Genomic DNA, 17,242 nt, shown 5'->3' on the forward strand with positions numbered 1-17,242 from the left:
CAGTACCAAATTTACTTGTTTGTAATTGTGCTTTATCATGCAAGTAAAACTTAAAGGAAAATTTTAGTACTCATGTTGGGGATCTTGCAGTTTTATAGTCCAAAGACAATTGCCACATTTTGTACCATGCAGATACCTTATCAGAATCATTTTGTAGCTGATTTTCATTTCTCAAAGACAAAGGTGCCAAATGACAGCATCATCTGCAAACAATCTAAGAGAGCTTCTCTGACTGTTCCTAGATCAAGAAGATCCTGTAACATTTTGCTGTGAAACTCCTGATGTAACTTCAGTTTCATTAAATAACTTCCTGTCAGCTATCACAAACTGTGACAGTAAATCACGAATCTAGTCTCATACCGTAGGGTACTACTACTTGCTCCAATTTTACTGCTTAAATATATTTTCTTTTCCATTCTACTCATTTATAATGCATATACCATGTGTTGGCTACATAAAATTGCCAAGTTTTTAGTCGTGCAGTAATTCACTATATTTTACTATTCACAGTATAACTCAGAGTCTGCTGATAACAAAAGTATAAATGGTTCATGTGGAAGCTCTTTATTTAAAGATATGTTCATAATTTAGAATACCTGCAAACAGGGCACATCGAAATTCAGCACTGCTAATAACAGTTTGTTGTAAGTCAGACATACTTATTTCAAAGTCCTCATTCCCCTCTATGCTTGAATAATTTTACATTGTCTGAAAACTTATTATTTGAAAAGCTGTTTTGTATTCAAGACTTTCATGTTTTGGAATGTTCTAATCTTAAACTGTAGTTTCTCCCAAAATCTAGTGTTACAGTTTACTAGCCCTGATTTTTATGGTTTGAAAAATGTATACTTTACCAAAATAACATGTTACTGTAATTTTCTAATTGAAATGATTAACAAACTGTCTAGAACTCCTTGGCAAACTTTGGGAATCCCTGTGCACATTCAAACTTCCCTCCAGTAACTTAGTACCTATTATTTTGCCACAATTACACAGCTTTCAGTTAAATAAATTTACTTCACTGCCTGTTGTGTTGTGTAGAGGTATTTTTAATTTTTCTGTCTCTATCTAAAATTTAATAGTCTCACACTTTACCAGCCAGTCATTCCCGTAATACATGCGTCTACACTGCTCTGCAAAACTTAAGGACAAGATAGACCAAGCAAGATCTATTAAATATTAAGTAGAAATGAATGAAAGTGTGGAGCAGAGGTCTTCTAGTTGTGCACAGAAACCCAGACGTCACACGACACTAGGTCAACATGACTATAGTGTCAAATATTGTTGGCCCTGCACCACGAGGCAGTTTGAAGGAATCGGAAAAGACAGTGTCTGTTAATCAGCGAGCAGTTACAGTGCACTGTGGTGGTGCTCTTCATTGTGCATGACCTGGAGACATTTTCACACGGGAAACTGGAAGGAGGATGAACTGTGATCAGGACAGCCCAGCAGTTTGATGGCTGCCTGAAGGAGAGGGAATAGCCTACCACAGTCAACTACATCGGCAGATGACTGCTACACTTTGCAACACATAGAAGGGGCCCACGTCAGTTGACGAGCAAAATTGTGAGAACATTTAACAGAACCACAAGGCGTGCAATCTCGTGCTCCGCAGTGACACTGTGACTGTACGGGGATGGTCTCTCTGCCTGATGACTCATATGTCGGGTTTCATTGAGAGCAGAACATCAGTGGCACAGTTTGTAACAGTGCCGAGGGCATAGGAGCACGACCAGTGGGGAGTCGGGTTGCATGCTCTTCTCAGATGGAAGCAGATTCAGCCTAAATAGTGATTCTGGAGATCCCCTCATACAGCGAGAAGTGGTAACGCATAATGCACACAGGATCACTGTCAAACACGATCCTTTATGTGGCCCAGGTGTTATAGAGTGAGGTGGCATAATGTTGCACGGATGTTTACAAATATTTAAACATTGTACACTCACCAGTCAACATAACACACATGTGTACACCTTCCCAAGTGCATTTTTTCTGATATGCATTTGGCCCTGACTTCATTTTTATGGATGACAATGTGTGACCACAAGGAACAGCATAGTTTGAGGAGCTCTTGGAATGAGGGGATATTCTTGAATGGACTGACCTGCCTGCTGCCCTCACTTAAATCCCACTGAAAACATGTGGGATGCATTGGTGACATGTGGTGCAGCATGTCCACATGCACTGATGGCCATCCACCAATTGTTAAACGTGCTGATGGGGGAATGGAATGTACTACCCAAAGAACTCCTTAGCAGCTTGCTGCCAGCATGGAAGCACATGTGCTGCTGTCCATGGTGGTCACACGCCCTATTAAGAACCGTGCCCCTCCTTTTATAATGTTGAGGGGGCCATTACACATCACACTGACTTCAGATTATTTATTCTCTGCCAATGCCTGAAACAGCAAATGTCTACGTCACAGTAGAATGTCTTCTCTATTACTTCTGTCACTCCTGATTATGCAACGACGATTGTGTACTTATCATTGTTGGTGTGTGCTTCGTTTTTGTTGGAAGATGCACTCTACGTGCAAGAACTATGTTAGCGGATGATTAGACCAGAATGGTGCAAGTCTGACATGACCAAAATGGGACAGGAATACATGTCTTGCCAATTTATATCGGTATGTGCATGTTGCAGCATAGTTGAAGAAGTGGTTTGTACCACTTTAACTTCAGTCTCTGGTGATTGTGATATCGCGTGCATCATTAGTTTCAGAGGGAGCATTAGTGAACAATTGACAAGAACAGGGGAAAGGAATAGAGTAGAAGAAGAATGCGTAGCTTTGAGAGATGGAATAGTGAAGGCAGCGGAAGATCAAGAAGGTAAAAGGACAAGGATATCAGAAAAGATATTGAATTTAATTGATGAAAGGGGAAAATATAAAAGTGCAATAAATGAAGCAGGCGAAAGGGAATACAACTGTCTAAAAAAGGAGATTGACAGGAAGGGCAAAAGGGCTAAGAAGGAATGGCTAGAGGGCAAATGTAAGGATGTGGAAGCATATATCACTAGAGGTAAGATAGATGCAGGCTACAGAAAAATTAGAGAGACCTTTGGAGAAAAGAGAACCATTTGTATAAATATCGAGATCTCAGTTGGAAAACCAGTCCTAAGCAAAAAAGGGAAAGCAAAAGGTCGAAAGGAGTATATAGAGTGTTTATACAGGAGAAATGTACTTGAGGGCAACATTGTGGAACTGGAAGAAGACGCAGATGAAGATGAGATGGAAGATATGATACTGCATGAAGAATTTAACAGAGCACAGAAAGACCTAAGTTGAAATAAGACCCCAGGAGTAGACAACATTCTGTTAAAAATACTTATAGCCTTTGGAGAGCCAGCCATTACGAAACTCTTCCATCTGGTAAGCAAGACGTATGAGACAGGCGAAATACCGTCAGACTTCATGCAGAATATAAAAAATCCCAATTCCAAACAAATCAGGTGCTGACAGGTTTGAAAATTACTGAACTATCAGTTTAATAAGTCACAGCTGCAAAATACTAACACGAATCCTTTACAGAAGAATGGAAAAACTGGTAGAAGCTGACCTCGGGGAAGATCAGTTTGGATTCCGCAGAAATGTAGGAACACGTGAGGCAATACTGACCCTACGACTTCTCGTAGGAGATAGGATAATGAAAGACAAACCTACGTTTATAGCATTTGGAGACTTAGAGAAAGCTTTTGACAATGTTGATTGGAATACTCTCTTTCACATTCTGAAGGCAACAGCGGTAAAATACAAGAAATGAAAGACTATTTGCAATTTGTACAGAAACCAGATGGCAGTTACAGATTCGAGTGTCAGGAAAGGGAAACAGTGGTTGAAAAGGGAGTGAGACAGGATTGCAGCCTATCCCCAGTGTTATTCAACCTGTACATTGTGCAAGCAGTAAAGGAAACAAAAGAAAAATTTGGAGTAGGAATTAGATTTCAGGGAGAAGAAATAAAAATTTTGAGGTTTGCTGATGACATTGTAATTCTGTCACAGACAGCAAAGAACTTGAAAAAGCAATTGAGCGTAATGGACAGTGCCTTGGAAGGAGGATATAGTATGAACATCAACAAAAGCAAAACAAAGATAATGGAATGTAGTCTAATTGAAACAGGTGATGCTGAGGGGATTAGAGTAGGAAAACAGACACTTTAAAGTAGTAGATGACTTTTGTTATTTTGGGCAACAAAATAACTGATGATGGTCAAAGTAGAGAGGATATAAAAGGTAGATTGGTAATGGCAAGAAAAGCATTTCTGAAGAAGAGAAATTTGATAGCATCAAGTATAGAGTTAAGTATTGGGAAGTCTTTTCTGAAAGTATTTGTTTGGAGGGTAGCCATTATGGCTTTGAAACATGGACAATAAACAGTTTAGACAAAAAGAGAATAGAAGCTCTTGAAATGTGGTGCTACAGGAGAATACTGAAGATCAGATGGGTAGATCACATAACTAATGAGGAGGTACTGAATAGAGTTGGGGAGATGAGAAATTTGTAGCACAACCTGACTAGGAGAAAGGATCAGCTGGTAGGACACATTCTGAGGCATCAAGGAGATCACCAATTTACTAGTGGAGGGAACGTTGGGTGTAAAAATCACAGAGGGAGACAAAGAGATGAACACAGTAGCCAGATTCAGAGGGATGTAGGTTTCAGTAGTTACTCAGAGATGAACAGGCTTGCACATGATAGAGTAGCATGGAGAGCTGCATCAAACCAGTCTTTGGACTGAAGACCATGACCACAACAACAACAACAATAACAACAACAAAAGACTTATTGGAGAAGCCAACATAGAGGTGCCCTATTCATTCCAATGTCTTCCCCAGACTACTCATTGGAGCAACACTGTGAAACTCATTTCAACATGTTGAAACTTTTCTCAGTTTCAATACAGGAACCCATGCTTCTTGTTACTAATCAGCACAATTTACCTCAGACTGAATTACTTAAAAAGAATGAAAATAGTCCCTATGGATGTTGTGTTTGGATGCTATACTAAATATGATTAGGTTCATAACACAGTACCAGAAACTACTTACACAGTAGTAATAATAACTAATGAGTATATAAGTCTCCTAAGGAGAAGGGACAGTGATTCCTTGTTAGTCTAACTGGAGTCCAGCTACATACTCACTATACTTGCTTCGTAATGCAAACTAAAGGGGGACTATTCATCAGTGTTTGATGAAAAATTTGCCTTCTCTCTGGCTAATTTGGATGAGATTAAAAAACGTACCCACCACCTTCTCCCCCCCTCCCCCGCTCCCCCTCCGCCAGCACGCTTTTAGTATAATTGTAAATAGCATCGATCCGTCTTCACCAGAAACATTTACGTGTGTCTTGTCCACTGTGGAGGTAGAGGTGGATCCGGTGATAGTCTTCAAAAACTGGTACTTTTGTTGTGTTTTATTCTAGCTTTTGCTCTTCGAGGGTTCATGCTGACGATACACGTGAGATTCTTTGCAGTGTCACTCGACTGCAGATCAGGTTGTGTAGAACTGGTAGGACAAAAGAGATTGACCCTTCAGTGTCACTGTTAAAATGATACACCTTAGCTATGCAGGGTTCAGATGACCCTGCAAAGCATCTATATGGTGACCTAATGGGCACTATTCTCTCAGGCAGACTAGTCCACATTGGGATGTTTCACAAGAACAAATCATTGCCAGCTCCTCACAGGGCACTGCCTGCCAGAGTGCACGAGTCAAAGAAGTAGTCAGTGGCTGAAGTGCAGCGCTCGCTCTCTGTTCGTAGGGTCTCCACAGTTCCTGTCCCTTTACCACTCGGTGCCCTGCTCATCACTGCTGATGCTACCTCCCTCGACACCAGCATTCCTAATGTCCACGGCCTAACGCTGTCGAACACTAAGTTTCCCGACACCCGACGGATTCCAAACCGACGACCTCCTTCCTAGTCGGCATGACCCACTGTATCCTCACCCACAATTACTTCTCCTTTGAACTTATTACCTACAGACAAATCTAGGGTACAGCTACGGGCACCCGCACAGTGCCATCTTACACTAACCCTACTCGTGGGCCATCTAGAGGAATCCTTTCCGAGCATCCAGAATCCCGAGCCCCTCGCCTGCTCCAGATTCACTGACGACATCTTCGTGATCTGGATCGAGGGTGAGGACACCCTATCCACATTCCTCCAGAACCTCGACACCTTCTAGCTCATTCGCTTCACCTGGTCTCACTCGATCCGACGTACCACGTTCCTCGATGTTGACCTCCACCTCAAAGATGGCTACATCAGTACCTCTGTCCATATCAAACCTACTAACCACCAGCAATACCTGCAGCTGTCACCTATTCCACACTAAGAAGTCCCTTTGATACAGCCCAGCCACCAGCCATCCACGGCTGTCACATCTGTAGTGGTGAGCAGTCCCTCTCGAAATATACTGGGAGTCTCACTGAGGCCTTCACAGTCTATAATTACCCTCCCAACCTTATACAAAAACTGGTCTCCTATGCCTTATCTTTCCAGTTACCCTCCACCTTCCAAAGCGCCACCTTCTGGCCACAGAGGAGCATTCCCCTCACGACTCAGGACTGGAGCAACTGAATTACATTCTCAGTTGGGGGTTTCGACTAGCTCTCATCGTGCCCTGAAATGAGAAATGTCCTACTACTATACTTCACGTGTCTGCCACAATGGTATTCTGCCACCCACCAAACCTACACAATATCCTTTTCCATCCTTACACAACTCCTGCTCCCAAACCCTTGCCTTGTGACTCATACCCCTGTAATAGACCTAGATGCAAGACCTGTGCCATACATCCTCCCATCACCACCTACTCCAGTCCAGTCACAAACATCACCTTTTCCATCAACAGGAGAGCAACCTGTGAAACCTGACATGTAATCTACATGTTCAGCTGCAACCACTGTGCTGCATTCTATGTCTGCACGACAACCAACCAGCTGTCTGTCCGCACGAATGGCCACCGACAAACTGTGGCCCCCTGTTGTTGAGCACGCCACTCGACATGATGTTCTTCATTTAAATTACTGCTTCACAGTCTGTGCCATATGGATCCTTTCCACTAATACCAGCTTCTCTGAATTTCTCAGGCGGGATATCTCCCTACAGTATATCCTACATTCCCGTAATCCTCCTGGCCTCATCCTCCATCAGTCATTGTCTTTACCCATCTAGCCCCTTCCCTGTTCCCATTCCAGCACTACACAGCCCTCCATTCCACCAACACACCCAGTCTTTCTACTTCTCTCCTTTTCCACTACCCCCCCCCCCTTCCTCAGCCCTCCTCCTAACCTCCTGACTGCACAAGGTGCCTTACATCTCTTCACATCGTCCCTGCTGTCCCTGCTCACAGTCTGGCTTCAGCTGCCAGTGACTGCATTTGTGCGTGTGCGCTCGTGTGTGTGTGTGTGTGTGTGTGTGTGTGTGTGTGTGTGTGTGTGTGTGTGTGTGTGTGTGTGTGTGTATTTTTGACAAAGGTCTTGTTGGCCATAAGCTCACTTTCGGACAGTTTTTTATTGTGGCTATCTGCGACTCAGCATCTCCACTCTTTGGTGAGTAGCAACTATCCTTAGTAAGAGTCTTCCATTTTCAAAGAGTTTCAGCAATTTGACAAATCTGTTCATGACCATCAGGATTCCCTTCCAGCAAGCCAGGTATCAACTTCAGGAATGACTTCTTTACTGGTATACCTTTTCACTCCTGGTTTGGCACTTGCCTCACTTGTTATGACACTACCCAGTGACATTCACCCTTCTCTCCCTCCAGCGGGATGTTACAAGGTGTGGGTATCCTACTCCTTTACGTTGTTCCTGTCTTATTGCATCCCATGTTACTCCTCTCCTCTTGAGAATTTCATTAACCTGTCCACCCATCTCTTTCTAGGCTGCCTAGTTGGGTTTATTCCTGGGAGCTCCATCTCAAAATACTGATATGGAATTCAAGTCAGGTGCACTCACTTTACATGAGTACTTTACTTCAATCTCACCAGCACTCATTCATTCCTCCATGGTCAAGGTCACCAACAGATCTCTCATTACTCTCTCTTTTTCACTTCCTTACTTATGACACAGGTATATGTCATAATTGGCAGGAGATAGATTTTATACAAGGTCTGTTTAGGTCTTAAAGGGACCCCTTGTCCCAGGTTAGGTGTTGTACTTGGTGGAAGATGCTGGATCCTTTCGATACTCTGTTTAAAACTACTGGTTTGGCACTTCCCTCACTTGTTATGATACTACACAGATAACTGAAACTTTTTGACATTCAACCTTCTCTCCCTCCCGCATGATGCTGCAAGGTGTGGGTATCCTACTCATTTACATTGTCCCTGTCTTGCTCTTACTCACAGTCAACTAGAATCCCTTAAATTTTTTATCACAGTAATCTAGTGTCATCTGAAACTTCATATTCATCTCTTCCCAAATGGTAAAAGCAAAAACATTGAGATCTTCATTTTCTCCTTCCTTGTTATCTTTCATGATTGTGTCCTTAAGTGTAATGAAGGATAATGGGAAAAGTGGACTGCCTTGCTGAACACCTCTCTTTGTCTTAAACCATTTTGATCTCTCACCTCCTACTTGTCAACTGCTTTCACAACCTTCATACAGTGTCTGACTTTTAATTAATGAGTCTGCAACATTGTTTTCTCAAGCATCCCCATATTTAACCCCTTGGTACACTGTCATATGCTTCTCAAAATCCAGGAGTGCTACAGTCATGTCCTTTCCATTTTCTCCCCACTTGATCTCCATCGACTGACAGAGGAAAATGAGGTCTTATCATTCCCCTGTTACTTCTGAATCCATTGCATCATTCCTCAAGTTGATGTTCTGGGATTTTCCTCAGTCTCTTGTCTACAATATTTTCCATTATCTTAAGCCAAAGTAAAAGCAATGTGCTTCCTCAGTAGCTGTCGCACTCCCTTTACTTTCTTAAACAATGGTATAATTGCCTTTTCCAATTATCCGGCACTTTCTTTCCACATCATCCCCAGCATCCGCTGTAACCATTGTGTCACTAAAATTCCTGCTACTGTAATTAGATCTGCTGTCAGCTTATCTACTCCAACACCTTTCTACCTTTCACATGTGTCACAGCATATTCTGTTTCTCCCCAAGAAATTGGGGGAAAAAGCTTTGTATGATCTTAATTCTTGTATCAGTTGCTGCCTGGTTGCCTTCACAGAGTTAAGTCACACTCATACATATGAGCAATCAGAGTCTCTGTTATTTCATTGATGATGCAAATGTATTACGAAGAACAAATGAAAACAGAACAGAAGAAGTTATTAATGGAAATTTAAAACCTGTGATGAGAAGTAATTTGTTGCAAGAGTGTTAATGCAAGATGCTCATCATGTTAAATCTTAGCCAGAACATACAGAAACTGAATCATTGAGTGAAGTTTAGAAAAAGGGAAGTGAACTCTCTTCGGGACCAATGATTTTTGGTGAAGTACCTTTGGGTGCTGAAGGCAGTAGTAACATCCACAATCAATTCTGAAAGGCTAATAATGCACTTCAAGTGATCTAGAATTTTGAAAAGTGAAAAGGTATGTGACTTTTGACACTAAAGTAATGTTAGCTCAGAGATATGAGTTACACAGTTGCACTCTTGACTGATTACTTGCATGTGCTACTACAGCTGGTTGCCTTAGCAATGGATGACAGCAGCTGTATGATGCATTGAAAGACCGAACCGATCAACGTATAGCACCAGAATTGCTAATATTGTTACTGATAAATTACATGGTCAGGCTGATTGATGCACACAATGAAGAAATATTATGCACATGTCAACACGCAGCAAGTGTTAACGAATTACAGGACCAGGCACACATGTAACGGAAATATTAGGTTGGTGTATAAGTCTCTTGTGCTTTTGATTTGCGTATTGGTATTCCAGTTGCCATGGGTTTATTTATTGATTTTTATTGTTCATTTGTAGTTCACTGTTGGTATTTGAGTTTACCTATTGTTATTTTGTCATTTGGAGATGGTGAATGAAGCTGTGGTTGCTGGAAAATGGAGTGCTAAGTGGAGAAGTCAGAACATTTCTAATATATTCTTCTGTTTGAGGGGTGACAGCAGTAGAGGCAGCCAGAAACATTTTCACGGTGTATGGGGATAATGCTTTTGGACAGAGCATGGCAAGAAAATGGTTTTCTCATTTTAAGGAAGATTGTTTTGACATTAGTGACTCTCCATGTTCAGGAAGACCTTTGGAGTTTGATGAAGATTGTTTAAACACATTACTCCACAATTGTCCACATCATTGTACCAAAGAAATCGCAGATGTGATGAACTGTGATCATTCCACCATCGTGTGACATCTGCATGCAATGCAGGAGGCTCAAAAATTGCATTTATGGGTACCACATGCTCTGAGACAAAAATCAGTGGGTGGCCATATGTGCATCTCTGCTTGCTCATCATCAATTGGCTTGTGAACAACACTGACCATTCCTATCCTGTATCATTACTGGTGGTGGGAAATAATATCTTTATGCTAACAAAGGAAAATAAAAAAACAGTTGAGCCCAAACAAAGTAGCAACTCCCCATACAATGACCTGTGTGGATCCGTACTTAATCACTACCTACACTTACTTCTCATTCCAGAACAAAATTTTTCTCCAAAAAGATGGGGTAGCAATGGTTCACGCCTAGAGGTGCATTAGTTGATACTTTCGTCAACACTTCTGAAGAAAAAATTTTTAGCAAATTCACTCAAACAGCTGAAAAAAATCCTTTATTATTATACACATGCCAATGACATTTCAATCCTGTTCATGGAACAATAGAAGAGAGTAATGTCATGCATTCACAAGTCAACAAAAAATGTTTGGATTTAAAAATTTCAAATGAGAAATCTGAACACAAAATCAATAATTTTTTGTAAACCAATGACAATAAATGTAATTATCTACAACCAATCATGCCACCCACGAGTACACTGCAGTATAGCACCTTACATCATGCCTATTAAGACTGGACATAACATTGGTGAACAACCACGCAGTATGAGTCACACGCAGGACAAGTGGCATCAGACGTTCAAGCGTATGTAGTTTCTATGCGATCCAGTAGAGGTCACTTGCTGACAGACACTGCTTGAGCTGCAGTCAGAATAGTGTAATTTTTATTTGCAGTTCTGTTTGTTTAGTTTTATAATCATTTATTAATTGCTATTATAAGTGTGCTTAGCTAATAAAGTGAATGAAGGTGTGAATGTGAAATAATGTTGGTCTCATGAGGAATGTTGAAGAATGATGTATGTATTATTCATTCATACTGTGGAATTTGTTATAAACTATTTGATCAATTTATGATACTGGGGAAATGAGATTGATTTCAGCAAAGTAGTTTTGTTAAGAGGGAGTTATTTGTGGGTTTTCAAAATTTATTTATGTTAATTTACTGTTCTGATTCAGTGATAAAATTTGGTTCTGTGTATATGTATGGGTTTGAGTTTGTTTGATGCTGCTTTCTGCCTGTCAAAAATTACTATTCAGGGGTATTTTGGGAACTAGAAATTTCTTTTGTGTAGAGAGCTGAGTGGAATCAGGGCTTGGATCTCATAGTGATCAGACCTATTGATAGTTACTCTGTTGAAAATTATTAATATTGTGAAACTTAGGTACCAAGATGTTTGAGAAATGCCATAAAGTGTGGTAGGGAGTTTGTTTTAATGGACGATGTGAAATACAGAATTTTTTGTGACATTTTAAATAACTAAATTCCATGTAGTGTGTTGCTTACTCGCTAACATGAACATTTTGTTACACGGGACTGATTAAAGTAACATTTGAGCAAGCTATCGTAAACTTTCTGTCAAGAATAACTAATAATTACCATAAACTGGCTACAGTTGTGAATGATGTGTGCGTGTGGACTTTTCAGATTCTGTATTGCTTAGAGTAAGACTTGGTAGTAACTGGTATATGCAAGCTTACCGTAACAGAGTAAAATTTTATGCACATAAATACATTCATTTAACTATTATTTAACCCTCCACCAACAAAAAAATTTTTAGTGTGACTTGTGGTTACAAGGTGTACAGCTCTTTTTTCTATAGTTTTTTCCGGCTAGAACTGCATTCCAGTAATTTCAAGGAGGCATGCATATGAGAAGAGATTCACTACAAGGCGAGTGCAACATTATTCACAGCAAAACCACACTGCACTGCCGCAAATGGTGCAGCAAGGCTATAGAGAAGAGATTTGTGATCGACAAAAGAAGTGAAAATAAACAGTATCCAACAGTGATCAAAAGACAGGATTGAATAATTTGTGACAAAGTGGAAAAAGAGGATGCTGCAATAACTACAATCCTACAGTGGGAAGAAGAAGAAATACATCATAGATATGAGAGAAGAAGCAGCATGGAGTTAGCAGTGGCAGCCACTGTCTCAACATCAGCACTGACGGTGTTGGCAGTAGATGGGAGACCATGAAGTGGTATAGCTGGAGGTGGAGGACAGATGCAGTTTCAGTATGCTGAGATTGTAGTTAACAAATAGAGATAAGTTCAGCTTAGTTCATCTGTTGTTTGCTTGTATAAAAAGACTTTTTAAAATGGAAGGGAATGATAGTTCTGTAGTTATGAAGGAATAGGATGTGATTCAGTCTGATGTAAGTGCCTGTCAGACAAGCACTACAGGGCAGAGAAATGTGGATGAACTAGAAATTAATGATATTTCAGTTCCTAATTTACAACAGTTACCTACAATTGTGGGAGAGAAACAGGCACAAAATGTTTTAACAGATGTTAACTATTTGAGAGGGTGTCTCAGCACTTTTAATAATAAATTGGGTGGTTTTAGTGGTTCTGATTTATCTGACATGAGTCAGGGTGACGTAAATGAACAGGAGACAAGAGAGGCAGATGACAAACTTGATATGTTGCAATTAAAGCAAACTGCACAAGAAAATGTAAAAGTGACGTTATCACCAATGAAGCAAATAAAAATGTAGATAGGAATCTTAAGCAAGGAATTAATGAGGTAAAACAACAGCAGTTGAGTAAATTTGAACAAAATTTGACTAAATTTTAACAAGAGAACAATAATTTTAATAGGTTAGCTGGTTTAAAACGGTGGGAGGGGGAGGGGGGGGGGGGGCAAACTGTGACGTCATAGGTCCCTTCTTCCTGGGAAATTAATTACACAAGCAAAAGAAGAAAACAAAAAAGATGTATGGCACAATAACAGGAGAAAAGAAGAACCAGAAGAATGACAGTAGGACAACAAACACTACAATGGGCAAAACGAGACAATAAAACCACAGAGAGACGTAATAAACAGAGAGAAGAGATTAAAAACAAGAAAGCACATTAACATGGCTGGCTGACCATGAGAATAAAAAAGGAGAAGCCAGCCACTCTGCAACACATTAAAACCTCCACCCTAAAAGCCCTAGGGTGGAGGACTCAGAGGGGCAAAGGACACATGCTAAAACTCAGATCAAATGATAAAACCCACCCTTACAAATAAAACATAAAACTAAAGCTGCTGTTGAGGCACTGTCACCCAACACGGAAGGTAGGATGCTGGGAAAGTTAAAAGTCTACCGCAGAGCGGCTAAAAGTGAGCAGTCCAGCAAGAGGTGTACGGTACGGCTGTCATTTGGGAGCTACAGAAACACTGAGGTGGGTCATCGCAAAGGAGGAGGTCACCATTTGTGAGCCATGTATGGCCAATGTGGAATTGACAAAGGACAATTGATTCCGTGCGAGAAGTCCGCAGGGAAGACTTCAACACACATTCGCAGTCTCCTTCATGACATGCAATTTGTTGTGCATACAACCTTGTGGCGTAAGACGGAATGCAAATCAGTTTCAGAGATGCCCATTGCCAAAAGAGGTTTCCGCGTAGCCTGTTTGGCCAACCTGTCGGCAAGCTCATTGCCTGGGATTCCGATGTGTTCTGGGGTCCACACAAGGTGCTCCTGGTTGTACTCAGTCATAACGACTGACGAGTCGGACGTCGAAGAGTGGCCTAAATACCGTGGAAAGTGGGTTCGGTCTGGATTTCATGTGATAGCAGAGGTAAACCTTGTCATAGATAAAATATTTTTTTAACTCTTGATCATAGTACATCAAAGATAAAAACTTCTCATCCATTCTGTAGAGCCACAGTCCATATATCACTGAGTTTCATGGCTTCTTATTTTCTGTTAAAATTAGCCCCATGTTTATATATTTCGATGGATTCTCTATATAGCACTGGATAATAGTTCGTCATAGTACATAAAACTTCAGTTTCTGAAAGTTTCACTACGTGATCATCCGATTGAAGGGCATGTTCCACCACAGCTGATTTGTCTGTTTTCCCTAGTCGGCAAATACTCTTATGTTCCTTCAACCGTGTATTCACTCTTCTCTTTGTAGTTCCAATGTAGACGACACCACACGTACACGGAATCTTGTATACACCACTTGCAGACAGAGAGGGATGTTTATCCTTAACGGAACGAAGTGCTTGGTCTGTTTTCTTAGTTGGTCTGAAAATCGGTCGAACATCATGTTTCCTTAGAATCTTGATTTGATCCGTTATTTTTTTGATGAAGGGTAGAGAAACCATGTTCTTCCATTGCTGTGTCCTATCATTGTCCTTAAGCCTCCTGTTATTTGGTCACAAAATTCTATTTATTTCCTTACTTGAGTACCCATTCTCAAAAGCCTGCTTTAGATGTTTTAACTCGACGTCCAGGTGTTCCAGTGTACAAATCCTTATAGCTCTATCCACTAGACTTTTAAGTACACCTCTTTTCTGTTGTGGATGATGATGGGAATTCTTATGCACGTATCTGTTGGTATGAGTAACCTTCTGAATGACTTCATGTTTCAAGCTGTCATCCCATCAGTCTGTCTCATGACGAAGACATCCAAAAAGGATATCGCATTGTCTTTCTCTATTTCCATGGTAAATTGGATCTTCTGATTTATACTATTTAAATAACAAAAGAATTCCTCCCAAGCTTTTGTGCCATGTGACAAAACAACAAATGTATCATCCATGTATCGATACCATCGACATGGTTTCTTACTCGCTTTTTCCAGAGCTAATAGTTCGAATTTTTCCATCTAAAAATTGGCACTCGTAGGACTGAACATTGGAACTACAAAGAGAAGTGTGAATACATGGTTGAAGGAACATAAGTCTTTGCCGACTAGGGAAAACAGACAAATCAGCGGTGGCAGAACATGCTCTTCAATCAGGTGATCACGTAGTGAAATTTTCGTAAACGGAAGTTTTATGTACTATGACGAACTATTACACTGGGGAACAATTTGTAACTTAATGTCTGTTGACCTCAATTCTTAGGCTGTTTTAAGGGTAAATGGGGATGCTGATTCCAAAACTGTAATTAGTTTTTTCCTATCACACCAAGTTTTGTTTCTACAGTTGTTGCACATGCAATTACGTTTCTGACAGGTAACTTGCTTGTTACAGAAAAAAGTGCTGCACTCTGTTGGCAATACTTAAACCAGTGATGAATGGAGGGGATAGTGATGCCACGTGACAGGTTTAGATTCATATTGCTTAGACTAATGTGGTCAATTACACACAACACGCTATAGTAAACTGGTGTACTTCTCGCTCTGATATAGTGAAGCCAGTTTTCGATGCGTAGTGCAAAAATTTGTATTTACACAACATTAGCAGTATTTACTTCTTATTTATACATAAACGAAAAAGTTTCTTTATATCTGCTGCTAGTAGTTTGCGTCGTAAGTGCTTAAACAGCCCCGATTTGTTTCGTTATATGTGTGGCAGTTTTACCATTCCCAGTCAACGGACAAACATCAGTAATTTTCAGAATGAGATTTTCACTCTGCAGCGGAGTGTGTGCTGATATGAAACTTCCTGGCAGATTAAAACTGTGTGCCCGACCGAGACTCGAACTCGGGACCTTTGCCTTTCGCGGGCAAGTGCTCTACCAACTGAGCTACCGAAGCACGACTCACGCCCGGTACTCACAGCTTTACTTCTGCCAGTACCTCGTCTCCTACCTTCCAAACTTTACAGAAGCTCTCCTGCGAACCTTGCAGAACTAGCACTCCTGAAAGAAAGGATATTGCGGAGACATGGCTTAGCCACAGCCTGGGGGATGTTTCCAGAATGAAATTTTCACTCTGCAGCGGAGTGTGCGCTGATATGAAACTTCCTGGCAGATTAAAACTGTGTGCCCGACCGAGACTCGAACTCGGGACCTTTGCCTTTCGCGGGCAAGTGCTCTACCAACTGAGCTACCGAAGCACGACTCATGCCCGGTACTCACAGTTTTACTTCTGCCAGCACCTCGTCTCCTACCTTCCAAACTTTACAGAAGCTCTCCTGCGAACCTTGCAGAACTAGCACTCCTGAAAGAAAGGATATTGCGGAGACCTGGCTTAGCCACAGCCTGGGGGATGTTTCCAGAATGAGATTTTCACTCTGCAGCGGAGTGTGCGCTGATATGAAACTTCCTGGCAGATTAAAGCTGTGTGCCCGACCGAGACTCGAACTCGGGACCTTTGCCTTTCGCGGGCAAGTGCTCTACCAACTGAGCTACCGAAGCACGACTCACGCCCGGTACTCACAGCTTTACTTCTGCCAGTACCTCATCTCCTACCTTCCAAACTTTACAGAAGCTCTCCTGCGAACCTTGCAGAACTAGCCCTCCTGGCAGAGAGTTTTAGATACATCGTGTCTTCTATTGATCGCTTGTCCCGATGGGTGTAAGCCATACCTTTGCCAAACATCATGGCTGAGATGATTGCCAAATGTATCATCTCCTCTTGGACTGCCTGGTTTGGCTGCCCAGCCACAATCACAACCAACAAAGGCCGGCTATTTGAGTTGTACCTGCTCGCTTTGCTGTGTCGCATGTGCGGTATCCACAAAATCCATACCACATTGTACCATCCTCAGAGAAATGGTTTGGTGGAACGGTGGCACCACACTTTAAAGACTGCCCTCAGATTCCATAACTGTCTTTGGTCATAAGTTCTACCTTGGGCCCCTTTTGGGCTTAGATCTTCCCACTAATCAAACCAGATATCAAGGGCATCATTTCAAAGGTGGTTTACAGGGAGAACCCCATCCTGCCAGGTGAACTAGTCTAGCCCACGGCTCAGGAGGATTTCCTCTCCCCCAGACTTCATTAGTGACTTGCTATACGCATATCGAGCACATATGCCTCTATGCACCAGTTAACCATACCTTGCCGGTTCTCTACGTGCCCGCTTCTCTTCGAG

The sequence above is a fragment of the Schistocerca nitens genome, chromosome 1 (assembly GCF_023898315.1).
Source record: "Schistocerca nitens isolate TAMUIC-IGC-003100 chromosome 1, iqSchNite1.1, whole genome shotgun sequence".
In the NCBI taxonomy this organism is placed as follows: Eukaryota; Metazoa; Arthropoda; class Insecta; order Orthoptera; family Acrididae; genus Schistocerca; species Schistocerca nitens.